Here is an 18,368-nt window from a genome sequence, read left to right on the forward strand (position 1 = left end):
TAAACCCTCTGTCTCACACAGTTCCTGATGGCTACCAGTTAGTAAATGAATTTGTGTACCATTCATGTTTATTAATGTTCAGGCAAGTTAGTGTCAGCATCACCATTGATTGATTTGGAAGAAATGATTCATCCTTGTGATACACGTTTTTGGGTCATGGGAATGGCAAAGTAGTAAATGCCACACACCATCCCGCTGAGTGTTAGGCAGGGCCTTGGCATTCTCTTACTGTTGCACCAGTCAGCACATGTCAGACACAGAATGTCACCCCGTGTGGCCGAACTGGGCTCCTTGCTGGAGCCTTCTAACTTTGCTAACTTTATTAAAGCGTCGAAGACATTGAAAGGAAGGGAAATCGACCTGGCTCATCTGCTCTTCCACGTCCCATCAGAAGGCCGGCCTGCTTGGAGCCCCACTTCATTCTCCGAGCGGGAGAGAGGTGTCCCAGCACAAACCCGTCCGAGGCTGAACAGCTGGTGGTCATCGTGAAGGCCCTGCACTGTGGTCAGAGGCCAAGCATCCCCAGCAGCAGGTCGGGGGACGTGACTAGGAGCACAGCTGCCCGCCTGGATGCCCACGCCTCAGGCACTTGGCCGCCGAGGAGACAGGAGTCCAGGGGGATTCACACGTGTATCACTTACACAGACAGCAGACGTCAGGCCAGCAGGGCAGCAGGTCCCCACCTCCTTAGCCCCCCACACACAGTGAGCCTGAAGCACAGGGAGCAGCCGGCAGGTGGCCTGGGCGGGGGTCACTGTGCTGGGGGAGCCGTCCCCCAGTTACAGCCAAGTAGTCTGACAGACACAGAAGCCTGCAGCTGTGCCCTGCGGGGGAGGGAGGGAGGTGGAAATGCGGTGCTCACCCACACGCGGGTGGCGCATGGGAAACGTTCTTGTGGCAGCCCCCCCCCCCCCAGATGAGGGAACATAGATGAGAAACGGCTGCTTGGCAGCTGCCCACAGGGCCGCTCATCTCCCTTCACTTCGGGAGGAATTACGGGGCATCCCGCCAAGACCCGGGCCAGACTGCGGTTCCGCTTTGCCTTCCGTGGCCGGTGCGGGGCCGTGCCAGGTTGCCAGCACGCCGAGGTGGGGCCGATCCCTGCGGAGCGCCCTGCCCGGCTCTCAGCGTGGGAGGACGCTTCAGAAGCGCAGCATCTGGAGCCTGTGAAGCTGGGTGGGTGAGAATTTTGAGGTTTTTGAACTTCAGATACAATTTTATTTAAGATATGCTTCAGGGACTGAATAGCCCCACCTTCCATCTCTGTGTGTGGCTGACACACAAAGGCTTGTTTCTTCTTCACTGTCCGTGCCCAGCAAGAGTTGGCAGTGTTGGTGTGCCCCACACAGCCATTCAGGGAGCCAGACTGAGGGCAGCAGCTTTTCACATCTTGTAGCTGCAGCATCTGCAAGTCACGGTCCCCTCCGTCATCCCAACAGGAAAGGACACAGCCAGAAGGTCACGTACCAGCTCTCCCATCCTTTGCCTAAAAGTGACCCGAGTCACTTCTGCCCACAGCTTACTGGTCAGAACTGTCATATGGCCCAACCTAACTGCCCAGGCTGGGGAATGTGGGGGAGCAGGTAGAATATTTAGGGAGCATATTGCCTTTGCCACAGATGTGCATTTAGGAAGACTTATGCCTTATTGATGTTCCAGGCTTCTTCATGAACGTCTAAAGTAAATCAAGCTGTTAATTCACAGATTGTCTCACTGTGATGTTCCTCCTGGAAAATGAAACAAATAGTATCCGTGGTTCATTGTGAGTTGTCAGAAAGTCTCCATCATTCCTATGCCAATTTCTTTAGGCACTGCCCACATTTTTATTTAGTAAGAAGTTTGGGGGTTTTCTGAGCAATGCATACCCAGATGGGAAGTTTTGAAGCTCCTGCAGTTATTAAAAAGTTATTAGAAGTTGTAGGTTTCTGCTTTTTTTAAACAGAGAGTAGTTTTCCAAGTCTTCCTTCAGGTCTTGGAAATGTCAGACCCTACGTCCATTCCCATGAGGCTTCCCCAGTGAGTCCTGGTAGCGGCATGTCACCTGTAAGCTGAGGTTCCATCTGATTCCACTCAAACCTATAACCTGTGTGTGAGTGTGGGCCAGTCATTTCTCTGTGTCCACGTCCCTTATGTGGACAGGTGTCCCTGAGAGCGCTGTCCATCATCCCCCTCTATGGGCTGACGGGTTTCCCTGGAAGCTCGTCCAGCCTCATCTTCAGATACCTGGAACATATTTGTATTTATGAGAAAGCATCTGAGTGGTGACCCACGTCCATACTGTGACGGTCTTTCCGGTTAGAGAGAACACTGTTCCCTGGGGTAGGAGAGTCTCCTTGAACACAGAGTGTGCTGCGGTGTATATCAAACCAGAATGCAGCTGGGCGTAGGGGAATGGCTAAAAGGGGGGTACTGGCTATCAAGCCGAAATGCACCTAATTCGGTTGACTACTTTTAACATGTGATCTGGCACTCAGCATTGACCTCCATATATAGATGCTGGGCACCCCTCTTGGAGGTCGCTTGCTGTGACTGCCCTGGCCACAGGTCCCACCTTGACAGTGTGCATCCAAGACCAAGTGTGCGAGTTAAAAGGGAAGAGGGGCTCCTCAACTTCTAAAAAGAGATGAATGAAAATCCAAATGGGTCCCTGGAAAATTATTTGTCCTATGTATTTACTCGTTCATCATATGCTATTGTGCACAGCACAGGATGTAATGTGAGAGATGTGGGTGGCTTAGATACGGGTCACAAACACCGCGCTTTAGGGCACTGATGAACTAGAGCTGCAGGGATGGTAGTTATGAAAACAACTAATACAATACAAATATAATGTATTCTAATAGAAGATGCTCTTTATAATACTACTTATGCTATTATTATGCATCCTATGAGAATATATTAAGGTTAAATTGTCAGACCAACTCATATTCAAATATATTTAATATGGTAAAAATATATAATAACTTTAATGTAGTGCAAAATGGGACACATTTAAATTGGGTGAGTAGAATCTTATGTGGCACCACTGATTTTACATAATTATGTAAATAAATATAAACTAATTTTTGAATTAGATTTGGCAACTTTCAGAATAGAACTTTAAAGAATCCTTAATGGAGACTTCTACCTTGTGAAAGTGATACAGGCATAGTTAAGATGTATATTGTTTTATTAGTTTTTAACCAGTGCTGAGGATCTGAGCCTACGGGCATGTATGTAAATGCACAGGGTAACCAGCAAGGATCATTGCTCTGATTCCCTCCACCTTGTCAGAATCTTTTCTAATTTCTTCTTACTATTGTTATCTAGAGTAGTTATTGTAAAAGTTATTCTTTAAAAAAAGAACCAAACAAAATAAAAAAAAAAAACTGTTAGTGAGAGCTCGAACCCTGGCCAAATCAAAATAAATAGTGCATTTTATGAATCAAGAGCCTGAAGTTTCATTGATAATACCTGCTTTTAAATTCTTTTTTAGCTTTGCCTGGAAAATATTTCCCACAGTGTACATGGAGTGTCCTTCCTCAGTACTCCTGACATCTGGTGGGGACACAGGATCGTGGCAGGTATTGCCGGGTATTCTGGTTAATACTAGCTGTCAGAGCAATCTCTAAAACAAGCCGACCCTTCAATGGCTCAAGTATGACAGTAGTTTATTTCTTGCTTATGTAATGTCCAAAACAAGTATTGCTTTTATAGTCTTTAAAAAAAATTTAAATGGAATAAAATTGATATGCACTATTATATTAGTTTCAAATGTCCAACACAGTGACCCAGTAATTACATACGTCACCAGATGCTTGCAACACCAAGTGGAGTTCCCCATTAGCATCCAAGATGCTGCAGTATTATTGGTTATATTGGATATGTTGCCCTTCCTACTGCCAGGGATCAGTTTAGAAAAAGCATGGGCCCCAGCCCTGACCAACGGGACCCAGAGGCATTCTTCTGGAGACCGTTACAAGCTCTCCCCGCTCTTAAAAAGGGACACGAGGAAGGAGGGAGGAACGTGCTCTTTCCTGTGCCCTCTGGTTTGGACCTCGGGGCAGGAGGAGGTGATCCTCGTCCCTGCTGCGATCCGCATGCTGAGCTGGCCGCTGCTGGGAGACCCTGACTTCACCCCGGACACACTGGAACCCCCGTCATGTCCTGACTGCTTGTCACTACGCTGCTGACTCTTCTGTCCTTATGGCCGAGAGCAGGAGCTAAAGTCACGTCTTTGCTTATTTATTCCTGCTGCTCTCCTGCTCCTAAAATGTGAGCTCCTGAGGGGAGCACCCGGGTCCCTCCTGGGTCGCTGTGGGCCCGCTGCATGGACCGGGCGCGGACACACTGCGGCAGGCGCCTCAGGGCCGCTCCTGGAATGCATGAGGACGCGGCCCCTCCAGGGCGGAGACTCAGCTCATGCGTTTCTGGGGCGCTGGCGAGTGGCAGGTGCCCTGGCGAGTGGCAGGTGCCCTAAAGCCTTTGCTGGCTCAACAGGCCAGAGAAGCCAGAAGACACCTGCTTCAGAACAAAATTTAATAGCGTTTACAGATGGACAAAAGAAAATAACAGTGAGCCAAGTCATTACAAGACTATGGTATGAAGGCACAGGGCACACGTAAAGGGACCGGGGCCTCTGGCACCAGCTGACGAGGATGCCACAGTGTCCGCTGATGGCGCTTCTCATGCCTGTTGTTGGCTGATGCCAGCTATTCCGCAAGCTGGGCTGGTCAGTGGGGGGCAGGGGAGGTGGGGGTGCAGGCAGAGGGATGACCTGAACACCTCGGGGAGGCTGATGGGAGAGGTGACGGGGCCCGAGGTCCTCATCCCAGTGATGTGCTGCCTGGCCCCGGCTCACGGCCCCAATCAGCCCTGCAAGGGGCCCATGTCAGCCCCCATCTCCCCTTCCTCCTCCTCCTCCTCCTCTCCCACCTTAAAGGCCTTCGCTGGCCGCTCCTCCCCGATGGCTGTTTCCTCGGGGTCCTGAAGCCGGTGCCGCTTCATGTGGGCATAGCGAGTCCACATCTTGTCAAACACCCTGCAGAGTCAGCAGAGGACACAGGTCAGAGCAGGGGGAAGGTGGGCTGAGGGCCACGGGGACAGAGGGCAGGCTGTGCGAGTGCGTCTGGGGACAGGGCTGGTGCCCACCTCTCACACTCCCCACAGGGAAAAGGGCCTTGGCCCTGGATGCGCCCCGGAGGCTCAGGGGTCCGCTTGGGAGCAGCACTTGGGCTCGCGGTGATGACGGAGTCTCCCCTGCCACTCTCCGTCTCTGTCTTCAACTCAAGGGTTGGATGGTGGTGGCGTCTCTTCTGAGGGCTGCACGTGGCCTGCAGAAGGGGCAGAAATGACATCAGGGTGCCGACCTTCCACCTTCTGAGGGAGATGCTTTCCCCTGTAGGGGCCCCCTTCCCCACCCCGACCTGGGTGGTCAGTGGCTCTTCAGACCAGCACTGAACTGCAGTGAGACCCCCTTGCCCCAGAATCCCCTACCTTTGTTTCTGTTGGGTCTGCCTCGGCCAGCTTCCTTTTGACCCTCTTGTCCATTCCTGGGGCCCAAGAAGAGGTAGTAAACCGGACCCTCTTTTTCCAGCCATAGTAATACTGTACACACTGGGCCACAGTCTTTGTCCGGACCTGGTGAAAGAAAACAGCAGCGGGCTTTGGGCACTGCCCCACACGCCCCCTCGCCGTGGGGCTAGGCACTTCCTGAAAGCTCTCCTGGAATGCCTCTCCCTCTGGCCTGGCACGCCCCTGGGCTACAAGGAGCACAGCAGCACAGAGTCCTGCTGCTGATGAGGGGCCCAGGGTGACGCCGCCGTAGCCAGCACCGTGCAAGCTCTGCACGCTCTCTGAGCCCCAAGTCAATCCCGGGAGGCCTTCCCTACGGGAAGGTGTACACGAGGGCTCCCTACACAGGCGCCCACTGTGACGTCAGGCCTAATGGCTGTGAATTTACCAGCTGGGACTCCCATCAGCAGGTACCACAAAGCCTTTGCAACAGCCAGGCAGCGCCCTGCAGTGCAGAGGTAGGAGGCCCACGAGAGGAGCGGGGGGTTTTGAGGGCACAGTCGGATCCTCGGGCATTCAGACCCCACCATGTGCTCTCCCCCCACTAAGAATGGACCCCATTAATAATAACTTCTGTAAAAACAAAGCAGAACAGGAAAGTTTAATTGCTCTAGGAAGACAAGTTCTCAGGAAAATTAAATTGGCCATTTAAGATGTGGGGCTCCCTTCAGAAAATACTTTCTCCATGTGAAATTTTTCCAACTCTGTATATCTTCAAAGACTCGGAGCTAGAGTAGTAAATCCTCTGCCTAAGAATTATCACCATGTTAGAAGAAAAAAAGAAAGAAGTTGGACTTCTGCTTCCAAACAAGATGAAGCAGCAGGAGCTACTCTGACCTTCCCATTCAAAACAATGAGAAGAAACAGTCAAAATGTCTGAAATGATGTTTCGGAAGACGCTAGGCAAGCCAAGAACAAGTCTTTCTGAGAGACAGAAAATAACCCCCACTGTCCCTACACACTACACCCTGAGAGAGTTTCCAGGCCACGGCCTGGGGAGAGGGGTCCGGGCAGAGCCCGGTGGGCTTCCTGAGCTGAGATGGGAGGGGGGTTCCTGGGAGAACAAGGCAGTGAGAGTTCACGGGACAAGGCAGGACAGGGAAGAGAGCTGCTCAGAGGAAACTTCCAGAGATCTGGGGGGCGCTCCCGTTGAGCAGTCAGCAATGTGCTGACCAGCGTGTGCACATGAGGTGGCCCAAAACTGGGTAAAGAACCGCCTGGAAGAAGTAGATGAAAAGGCGCCTTCTTGAAAAAGTTCAATGTACACCTATCATGTGAGCCACTCATTCCTTTCCTAAGTATTTACCGCCCTCCCTGCCACCAACACTACTTGGTCATGTAGAGATTTGAACGTGAATGTTCACAGAAGCTTTATTTATAATTGCAGATACGTGGACACCACGCAGATGTCCCTCAATAGGGGAATGATTAAACCGACTGTGTTACATCCACACAATGGAATACTCCTCAGCAAGAAAAAGGGTCCACACAATAACATGGATGGACCTCAAAATAGTGATGCTGAGTGTAAGAAGCCACACAAGGCAGACAAGCAGTGCACCTGCTGCAGGATTGATAGAAAACACTGGAAAATGCAAACTAACTTATAGTGACAGAAAGAAGATAAGGAGGTGATTAGGGACAGGGGTGGTAGGAAAAAGGGATTTACCACGGGGGCAGGAAGAAACTTTTGGGGGTGATGAATGTGTTTCTTATCTTGATCATGGTGATGGTTTTGCAGGTATATGTCAAAACATCGAATCCTACATTTTGGTTACGTGCAGTTTTGTGTATATCAAGTTAAAAGAACAAAAAACAGCAGACATTAAGTGTAGTATGTTCGCATCCTTTCTAAATATATGTATTTATGTATTTGTACATATGTATATGCACATAAGATCTGTACGGGCAAAGAAATGCCTGAGGGGCCCAACCGAAGTCAGAGGTCATCATTCAGAAGTAGGACGACGGGGATGGGTGCGGAGGGCTTTGAGCACGGGATGGCATTTCTGTACTGCCTGGAGGTGTTCCCATCAATGGCTTTATAAACTACAAGCAGTTTACACTGTGAACAGCGTGTCACCCCGATAGGCCCTCCAGCTCTGGCTCGGCTCAGCGGTGTGAGAGGAGGCCTTGCCTACACCAGCCCACCCACGTACACCTTACCATCTTTTGTATCAAGGAAAAGTTTCTCTTGTAAACACAGAATCCTTTATGAAAGAGCTCCTTCTCCATGGGGGTCCAGAAGGCTGAACCTATCGGGGGAAACAGGAGGGAAAAGGACGGTTCTGCGGCTGCAGCCATGGCGTAAATGCAGCCTGCCCTTTTTAAAGCTGTCGTCACCGAGTACCAATTATGTGCCAAGAATTCTGTTTTATCTCAAAGAATCCTTAGAAAAACCTTAGCAGGTTGGGACCAATACTATCCCCACTTTACAGATGCAATAACAAGGCGTCCATTGGTTAAGAGACTTGCCAACGGGAGGCAGGGACCCCCAGTTGCCTGACTCCCAGGCTGGGGTGCCCAGCCACTGCATCTGAGCCCGCCTGCACCTCTCCCTGGCCAGGGGATCTCTTTCCTGGCTGGGCACAGCCCGTGAGGGAACCCCTGGAAGGGGGAAGGGAGGACCCAGTCAGGAGAGAGAGGCACCCCTGAGGTCCCCTGGAGAGGAAAGGCCCTTCTGGAAAGGCAGGAGAAGGAGGGCCCCAAGAGCACGCCCAGGGGCACAAGCAGAGCCTGCCACCGAGACCGACTGGCTCCCGGGTACTAGCCGGGCACACCCACCCCCGCAGCCTCGCTCCAGTACCTGCGTAGTGATATTCAGCCAGCGGGTGAGTTGGTGGCTTCTGGGGTCCGCTCAGTGAGAGGGTCTCTAGCGCCACCTGAAGCAGGAAGGAAAGCAGGCTACTTTCTGAGGGAGGGAAGGTGAGGTGGAGGCCTGCCTTCATCCCTTCATTCATTTGAAAAGCACTGACAGGTCCCCCTAAAGGCTCCGTCACCCCAGGGCTACTCAGCGCGTGGTGGGGCCGTGGACTGGCCGCGGCCTGTGAACTGCAGTGGACGTACCGGCTCCGTCACTGCGCATACTGCTGAGTGCAGCTGGGGTTTTCCTCAGTAGGGTTTTCTCGACGAAGGAAGCAGTGTGTGGATTTATTCCGGCACCAGCTCCTTCCTTCGTCAAGGACTGCCATTTGTAGGAGCCCTGCCTGTGCCACGCCCCATTGTATTTTCTTCATAGCACTAACCACTAACAATTTTTGAAAACAGATTTCCCTTTGACTGTCCTAAAATTAAAATGTAAGCACCAGAGAGAAGGATTTTGTCTCGCTCACCAGTGTAAACCCAAACGGGAAGGGCCATGGAACCTGCAGGGCTTCCCCGGGGGGAAACCTCCATCCTGGGACAATGACCCCCAGCCACTGACTCCCTCACGCAAAGCCTGTCTGTGCCCTGCGATCACAGAACGTACTGCGTGCACCCCTTTACCTGCTGGTCCTGGTTCCCTCGAGGTGACAGACAGTTATCATTGGGAAAACACATATGGCTGGTCAGCCCTGCCTCTGTATGAAACATCTGGCTGCAATTCTTGCAGACATATGTGCTCCTTGGCTCTGCCCAGTCTGCAGGGCCTCCATGTTGCTGGTTACTGTGGAGAGACACGGCTGGAGGGTAGAACAGGGGAAGGGGACTCCACCCCTGCATTTTCTTTTTTTTTTTCTTTTTTTTCTTTCAAGTCTGATCCACTGACAACTCTCGATGAATCCCCAGAAATGGAGACGATACCCCCTTCCTTCGTGGCCTGGCGGGCACTCTTCATGGCTGAAGCATCCAGAGCTCACTCGCCCAAGGCCAGCACATTAAAGCCCCCAGAGGACTTCCGAGGGGCTGAGCCCCCAGGCCCGGCAGGGAGGGGCTTCTGAACTTACCATCCGCCTGCCGTGCTCTCCTCCTTCACTGGATCGGGGAGCCGGTAGGTATTTCCTCCCTGAAGATGAAAATACATCTGAGCTGACATATCAAAAATGAGGCAGATGCAAGGACTAAAACTACAAGGTGCCGAGAAGAAAACACAGGTGTGGCTCCGTGACCTTGGATTAGGCCATGCTTTCTTGGATGACACAGAAAGAGAGCAAACTGGACTTATCAAAACTTAAAACTTCTCTGCATCAAGGGACACCATCAAGAAAGTAAGAACCCACAGAATGGGAGAAAGTCATTACACGTTATACATCTCATAAAGGCCTTGTATGTACAATACAGAAAGAACTCTTGCAGCTCAACAAAAGTCAAATAACCCAGTTCAAAAATGGGCAAAGGATATGAACAGACACCAAACCGAAGAAGACATATGAATGGCCAATAAGCACGTGAAAAGATGCTCAGCACCATCAGCCGTTAGAGCCATGTGAGTGAGACCGTGATGAGGCAGCACCTCACACCCACTAGAATGGCTATGGTAAAAAAAAACATTGGACAATAGCAAGTGGAGAAACCGGAGCCCTCGTCCACCGTGGATGGGGATGTGAAAGGGCGCAACTGCTTTGGAAAACCTGGCAGCTTCTCAGATGCTTAAACACAGAGCTACCCCATGAACTAATAATCCCACCCCCAGGTCATTTCCAAGAGAAATGAAAATGTATGTCCCCCCAAAACTTGTACAAATGCTCACAGAAGCACTATTCACGATGGTCAAGAAGTGGAAACCACCCAAATGGCCATCAACAGATGAATAAATAAACAAAATGCAATGTATCCACACAATGGAGTATTACTCAGCCATAAAGAGGAGCGAAGCCCTGGCGTACGCTACAGCATGAGGGAACTTGGAAACATGCTGAGTGGAAGAAGGCAGACCCGAAAGGCCACAGTGTATGATTTCAACTATATGAATATACTAAAAATCACCAGACGATGTGATTTAAAATGGTCAATTAGATGGCATGTGAATATTAAAGCTACTTTTTTTTTTAAAAAAAGGTTGTAGCTGTCAGGTGCTAGACCCGAGCACATCACAAAGAGAAGGGGCTGACCGCCTGGGGCCCAGGTCCTCGTGGCCACCACCTGGGGAAGAACCAGGCTAATGCTGCACAAGTGCTGACACATGTGGGCACCCGTGCCCCACAGCCAGAGATGGCATCTCATGCAGGAACACTGAGGGGGAAGGAAGGAACTCTCTGTTTATATCCTCTGAAGAGTTTGAGGGGCAAACCCAGAAGGAAGAGAAGGGCAAGAGGAAAGCAGGCAGAAAAAACTCAGTGAGGAAAGGTGACACGGGGTGCCCCAGCGACTCTGCAAAGCCTTCATCCTGGCGTTTTTGCGGGGAGGTTGGTGGGGAGGCCACAATCTGTCAGGACCTTCACTTTGCCTCTGTGAAACTAGGTCTGAGGACGCACAGGCACTAAATAAAATGCCTGGATGACTCATAAATTCAGAAACAAGTGATAAGTGAGACTGTCATCTCACAGCATAAAGTCAGGTACCTGGATCCTGCTGGATATCATCAGGTTGGACTTTGAGTCTTGTGGGCGGTTCACCGAAGTACCTGCCAACGAGAAGGAGGCCATGGCCACCTTGCTGGGAGAGGCCTCACAGCGCATATCCATTTTCACCTTCCCCTTCTGGAAGTCCGAGAAACGTTTGTCCTGCGGGTCACCAGGGATGAGCCTGTGACCTCTGCGCCGGGAGCAGGCCAGGCCCTTTGCACCTTTCATGGCCCCCGAGGCCAGGCCACTCTCTGCCTGGGCCTGCTTCCCTGGGAGCTGGGCTCCAGCAGGGTCGTCCCCACCTAGCTGGGTCTGCCGTGGGCCCCCTGTGGGGAGGATGTCCCCCAGGTCTAAGGACCCTTTTGTGGATCTCAGCTGTGTGGCCAGAGAGGAGACGTCTGGGTTCCCAGGGGTTTGCCATGGTGCAGGGGCCACTTTTGGTCCTCCCTTTGTGTCCCGTCTATTGCTGCCGGGCAAGGCCTCCCTGGGGTAGGCGGCATGGTTTTTCCTTTGTGGGGCGGGGATCCCTCTGCCTCTGGGTTTCCAGGGCCAGGATGGAAAGAGTGAACTGTGGGTGCCAGTGGTGGGGGCTGGTGTGGCCGTGGCCCCTGCAGTGGCTTCAGCGCAGCCTGCTTGCCCTCAGGCACAGCATGCTGGGAGGAGGCCACAGCCACCTGGGGGCCAGAGATGATCCGCTGGGACTTGGCGATCATCTGGAACACCTGCATCTGCTCTTGACTCACCAGACACTCCTGCGACTTCAGGAACACCTGCCCGGAGAGCGGCGTGGCGTCAGATGACAGCCCGCTCGGCTTCAGGGCCTCCTGGAGCGCGGGCTCCTGCACGTGCTGTTGTGAGCAGGAGTTGCTGTCAGAATCGCTCTCCTTGGAAGCCCTGGTGTCCCCTTCCTCGCGGGCATATCCAGGGCCGCCTGAGGCCTCCCCAGGTGCCTTCAGGAGTGCGGGGGGGAGGGGCAGCACATCCTCCAAACTGTGGCCACCGCTGGGCGAGGGCTCCCCCGTCAGGGAGGTGCTGCTGGGCCTGGGCCCAGACTCGGAGCCCTCCTGAGGGGACACTGAAGTGGGCTTCTGGATGGCAAACACATCGTCCCCTTTGCTCTCGGGGCAGCCTGGCAGGTTCTGGAGCCACTGGAAGTCGTGGTTTGAAGGCTGGGTGCTGGCAGGTGCTGCCTGGCCTTGGATCAGAGGCAGGCCGGCCGGCAGGGTTCCACCCTCCTGCCCGCTCTCCAGGGTGGGTAGTCGCTGGGGCGGCCGCTCCGACTCAGCTGGGTCGGGACCACCATCCTCTGCTACCCTGGAGTGAGTGGCTGTGAACCCAGCAGTGGGCTCCTTCCACAGGGGATGACACTCCTCGGGAACATCAGTGCCCAGGGTCCCTGGGGCCGCTGGGGTGCAGGGGTAGGGCCCCAGTGAGGGTGGGCAGGGGCAGGCTGTGTTTTTCCCTTCCCTGTCATCTGAGGGCCCGGCCAGGATCGGGCCAGGAGAAGAGATCTCCTGGTGGACCATGCCGCTCACAGTAGAGCACAGGAGGTCTTGGTTGGGCAAAAGGGAGCCTGGGGACCTGGCTTCTGGAGGCACCAGGGACCGCAGGCCATCTGCAGCAGGCTGTCCGGCCACCTTGTGGGCAGGAGAAGAGTCCCCACAGTCTTCTTCCCCAGGGGGGGCCTCCTTCAGGACACACAAGCCATGCTCGACCTCGTAGTGCCGGTGCAGGGAGCGGTCATCACAGTAGCTCTTGCTGCAGCCCTGCTCCATGCACGCAAAGGGCTTGGTCTTCTGGTGGGGGAGCATGTGCCCAGTCCTGCAGTCACACATGAGAAGCGAGTCAGAGGGCACTGGGGCTCAGCCTCCCACTGCAGGGTCCTGAGCCTGACTCCCCCCACAGTGCTCCCAAGGGGCAGAGGAGCTCAGAACCACGGTTCAGAACCTGCACTCAGACCCTGGCTACGGTCAAATCACCTGGAAGGTTGCCCCTCCCCCTCACCGTTAAGGAAACCCCTTATCCGAGAGAAAAATCACCAGAAGCCAGGCCAGAGTTCCCCAGAATGGGTTCCCCAGGAACGCCAGCCCTCCTGAGTGGTTCCCCGAGGACGTGGGCTCCCCTGGCAAGTCAGTCCCGACAGAGCACCATGTGCTTCTTGGGGGTTCAGGGGGAGCAAGTGTAACAGCCACATAGCAGGTAGATAGATAGCTGGTCATCTGTCTAACCCTCCATGTCTCTGAAACATACTTGCCCACAGAACTGTTTTCTGCAATAGTTCCTCTTAGTGCCCTCAAGAACCACGTTTTGCGGAATACGTTTGAGGAAAAGCACATGGGGAGGATCCTGTCTTTAACAAAGGAGTCTTTCCCCTCCCATAGAATTCCTATAGGGAGACAGCTGCCTGAAACCCCCCATAGGGAAAAATACAATTTACAGATGCCCAATCAGAACTTTCTAGAAAACACCTAAATGTGCCTCCTATAATAGAAATGAATACAAACAGGCACTATGTTTATGTCATTCTTGTATCTACATTAATAACCTAAACAGATGAGTAAATCACCCTCCGCATTCCCAACACCCTACTCTGGACAGTCTTAATAATGCGGCACACGGGGCGTGTCTGATAAATGACAGAGCCCTTCCCCAAAGGGCGGCCCTGGCCTCCATTGGAGGAGAGTGGCAGAGACCCAATCTCCAGCTCCCCTGTTAACCGGTCTGTGACGTGGGCAAATCGCTGCCTTTCCCGGGGGGGGGGCTTGGCGAGAGGATGAGTCAGAAGGGGGGTCAGTCAAAGCCCCGTGGGAAGGGCAGGAGCATATAAAACGCGATGGACTGCCGTCTCCCACTTGCCAGTCTCTTGGTTTGAGGAGGTCTGTCTGTCCTTCCTCACTATCAAGAAAAGCTTATCATTTAAGAGACATTAGGAACAAAAGGAATTCTGCTCCAGACTCTAAATGCGCTTTCTTTTAAAACCAAGAGTTAAAAAAAAAAAAAAAAGAAGTTCAAAAAGACAAAGAAGAGTTAATGCTCCGTTGCCCGTTCTAGACACAGGTATTTTGGCATCTCTCATGCCCTGTGGAGTCCTGGTACATGGGCCTCATATAAACACGGGCTGGTTCTCCTCAGGCACCTGCCACTGTCTCCAAATATTTCTCTATAAAGTGAACCCGATTCCCTCCATGACAGAATCGCCTCGGGAGGTCCCATCTGCAAATCAAGGCAGTGATTTTCTCACTGGTGATACTTTGGGAGACGGGAAGGGTGACCTGTTCGGGGCAGTGTCAGGCCTGTCCCCAGACACGGAGTCTGCGTCTAAGCACGGGTCACAGGGACCCAACACCAACAGGGGCTCATCTGGGAGGTGATGAGAACGACCTAGGAACTCGCCCCCTACCCCCAGGCCCCTGCACAGACGTTGGTGACCAGACTCCTATATACAGTTGGTTGTGGCGCTTCAAGGCCTTGCTGCAGATTCCTCAAACATGTGTCCGTTCCTGGCTGTGCGTCAGGTAGTGCTTGCTCCGGGAGCTGGCGCTGCTCAACACCTTCCCGGGAGGCTGCAGTCCAGAAGCGGGCTCTCAGGTGAAGTGGGGTGCCACTTCCCTTTCCTCGGGCGCCCGGAGGTGGCCCTGCCTCCTTCGTCAGCCTCTCTAGGCACCTGAAGCTTGCCCAGCCTCAGGTCTAAACAAACAGAAGGAGAAAGCCCAGGTTAGAGACACCTGGGGACATGGAAGAGCTGGGCTGAAGCGCCCCCCGCCTCTTAGAACCGCAGGAGGCTTGGGAAGGGAGGCCTGGGAACCCTTTCTGCACCTCTAGCACCTTATCTCGCAGAGAAAACAAGGCTTAGACCAGAGAGTGGGGAGAGAAAGGACCCTGGTCTGGCCACGCTGCCAGACAGTGTCCAGTCAGTGGCCCAACTGTGGTCAGTTGTGGCCTGGAAGGATTCTAAGAACCAGGTTGCTGTGGCGGCAGGGGCCTTATGACATCATGGCTCTCTCACAAGGGCAAACTGGAAATACATAATCCAAAATTTACTGAAGGATAAATCCTTTCTCACAGCCACTTTTACCTTAGGTTTTTTTTTTTTTTCATTTTTTAATTTTTTTTTACCTTTGGGTTTTTGAAGGAAATAATGTAGACTTATATGAGGAGTTAACTGCAAGGGAATTACCCACAGCGTTGCCTTTCCTGTTAGAAACAGCCTGCTATCTGATCAGAGAGGATGTAGGTGACATCGCTGTGGTTTAAATGGTCTAGGACATAAGCATTTAAGGAAAAACTGGAAAACTATCTGATGACATGAAAGGACATTCATGCCTTAATAAGAAAAGAGCAGCCTGTTACAAAACCAAATTATCTTAGTCTTTAAAAAAGAAAAATAAATGTTAATAGAGAACAGAGAGAACAGAATAGACTGATGGGATTATGGGCCAGTCTAATTTTCTTCTTCTTCTGTACTGGATATGTTTCCATGCTTTCTGTGTCCCTTGGTAAAGTGATAAAAGGTATTTTAACAAGTCTTGTCACCTGAGGACGAGAGGAAGGGACTGGGGGTGTGCAGGTGGCAGAGGGGAGGTCTTCAAATATCCCGAGGGCCAGCTTGGGAAGGCAGGAGCAGATTGCTTCTGTCTTGCAGAGGAATGGCTGTCTGCAGAAGATCCCATCTGGGACAGAGATGGCTTGGGGACCAGGAAGCAAGGGAAACTGACCTCAAATCCCCAGAACCTAAGGCCCTGGGTGCCAGGACTCTGCAGGCTGCCTGCTGGGCTCACAGACACTCAGCAACTGTCCCCGGTGTGCATGAATCATGGAAGATTTTTCTACCCCTCAGATTGGTCTTCCAGGTGGAGCACACTGCCTCATGAGAGGGCAAGTTCAGAGATCACCATTTATCTGGGACTCTGCAGAGGTGGGGGCCAAAAATCCAACAGGCCAGGTTGTGGGGGGTGGAGGGGGCTCAGCTTTAGGAGCCAGAGTGCTCAGCCTCTGAGCCTGAGACGCAGTGGAGAGTCCCAGCAGCAAGGAGCCCGGATGGGGCCTCCAGGCCCGGCCTCTCGTCCCGATCTGCCTCTGGCCACTGCCTCCTGTTACTTCACTGTAAGGGGTTATGTGGTGGGGACTTGATAATGGGGGGAACCTAGTAACCACAATGTTGCTCGTGTGATTGTATGTTAATTCCAAAATAATAAAAGAGGTGGAGCATAACTCCTTCCTCCTTAAGTGACTTCCTGTACAGTATGGGGAGGACAACTGAGTTGAGGGTGGAAAAACCTGACAAGCATCACCAGCCAGGTGGCCGAGGCCAACACCAGCAGGGATGAATCATCACATTGATACTTGCACCCTTGATAACACGTGATGACAGTGACCCTTCACCTCTATGGTGTAATCATGACAAAAACACACAACTGAGGCACACTCTCCAAAATACCTGACCAGGACGTCTCAAAGCCATCAAGGCATCCGAAACAAGGAAAGTCTGAGAAATTGTCTGAGCTGTCAGAAAACAGCGTAAAACCTAAATGTGACTTATTCCCACCAGGAGGTTTAAAGCATTTTAACAGTAAAGTATTAACAAAGGGCCCCGCGGTGGCAGCTGCTCAGGCTCAGAGTCGGGTGGGAACTGATGAGGGCCTGGCGCTAAGTGGTTGAGTTTTTTAAACCTACCAGTAAGATTAAGACAAATGTAAGGGAAAGATGTAACTGGTTCAGATGCCGTCCGGGACACAATGTGAACCTGCAGTACTCAGCCAGTGAGGGGGCAGGGCAGGGGCTCACGTGCCAGGGGATAAATCATTTGCCCCCACTGCCCCAGGGGTGCCCGCTCACCAGCCTCCCGGTCCTGCAAGACCGTCACTGAAGCCTCGCTCCGCTGTCCTCTTTGTCGCCGTGTCCACTTACTGGGTTTGGACCAGGGAGTGTGTTTCTCACAGGATTCATGTGAGAGAGTAAACCTCCTGGGGCTCAAGGCTGAAAGGGGTTCCCCGCCCGGCATAAGTTCTCTGTGAATCTGCTGAGACTGAATAAACACAAGGGTGGAATACTCGGGAGGGGGTGTTTATTTCTCACTGTCCAGTCTCTGTGCGCACTCATCTTTATCTCCCAGTGCTCGCGCCCCCTCTCGCTCTGCTGTGCTCCCCAGCTCTCTCCCCGTGTGCCCCCAAGCCCTCCCTTTCCCTGCTGCCAGTTCTGCTTGCCCCTCCCCCTCCCTGCAGGAGCAACTTCACGGGGGGTGGGGGGTCCCTGCTGACCGGAGGGCGCCTGACCAATTCTGTACCAGAAAAGGAGCGGTGGAGAGAATTACCATTTCCCGTCCACCCCATGCCCTGACCAGCAGTCCAATTACAGACTGGTGTTCGTGCTGTGCTAATCATCCCACTGGTGTGCAAACAGGCCCTTATACGCATCCAGGTGGGGATTCTAGTTGAAGACTCCCATTTACCCAACACCCCCCATCACATTGTGGGGGAGCGTTGTGTATTTCCTCTGTCCTTGTCCCCGCCGCGACAAAGAATTGGAGGGCAGAGACACTAGTGAAGCAGAGTAAAAGTTTTATTTAAAGTAAGTTAAAGAGAGAAGAAGTGCAGCAGGCAACCTCAGCAAGGAGAGGTGCCCGGAAGGGTTTGGAGAGAGAAAGCTTAAGATTAAAAGTGAAAGGTTACGCACTTAGGAAGTGCGGGCGACCTCAGAGAGAGGAGAGCCCTGAATGGTTGGGGTTTCCCTATTTTAAGGATTCTTTAGGAATGTGACTAAGGGCTGGGGTGCAGACTTGTTAAGTGGTCTTTGAATACTTAGAATTAACACAAGGAAGTTCCTGATGTGATTTCTCCCTGGAATATTGGGGTCTGGGTCTGGGAGCAGATCAAACAGCTTCCTTCCGAGCCCCCGTGGTGGGATGAGCTGTTCTCTGCTTGCTAAAGAGCAAGTTAAGAATCCTACATTTTTAACTTCCTGGGTATTAAAATACACTAAGATGGAATCTTTCCTGCCTTTTACTATGTTAAGGCTGAGCCTGCATGCTAAATTACTTGCCTAGGTTACAGAACTACTTAATTAGGGACGGAAGGAGAAAAAAAAACAGCATATAGGTAAAGGTGAAGATAAAGTAAGCTGGGCCTGGAAAAACCTGGACTGGATCACTGACCGACGAACCAAGTGGCACTGGGAAGTCTTGGAGTGTTGAGGGTTTATTTTACACCGACGGGCTCAGAAGGGAGTTATCTACAAGGTCTGAGCCCCCAAGAAAGGCAAGGGGAGCAATATGTGTCTTTCTGCTTTGCATCTGCACCATTTCTACTTACACAGCAAACGAGCAGCAGAAGGGAG

At 52.3% G+C, this 18,368-nt stretch overlaps 1 pseudogene; it reads right to left on the minus strand.

Annotated features, from left to right (window-relative positions):
- Nucleotides 1-4,848: 4,848 nt before the first annotated feature.
- Nucleotides 4,849-14,751, minus strand: LOC118924404 (zinc finger protein 541-like; annotated as a pseudogene).
- Nucleotides 14,752-18,368: the final 3,617 nt, after the last annotated feature.

This window comes from Manis pentadactyla (genome assembly GCF_030020395.1).
Source record: "Manis pentadactyla isolate mManPen7 chromosome 15 unlocalized genomic scaffold, mManPen7.hap1 SUPER_15_unloc_1, whole genome shotgun sequence".
Taxonomy (NCBI): Eukaryota; Metazoa; Chordata; class Mammalia; order Pholidota; family Manidae; genus Manis; species Manis pentadactyla.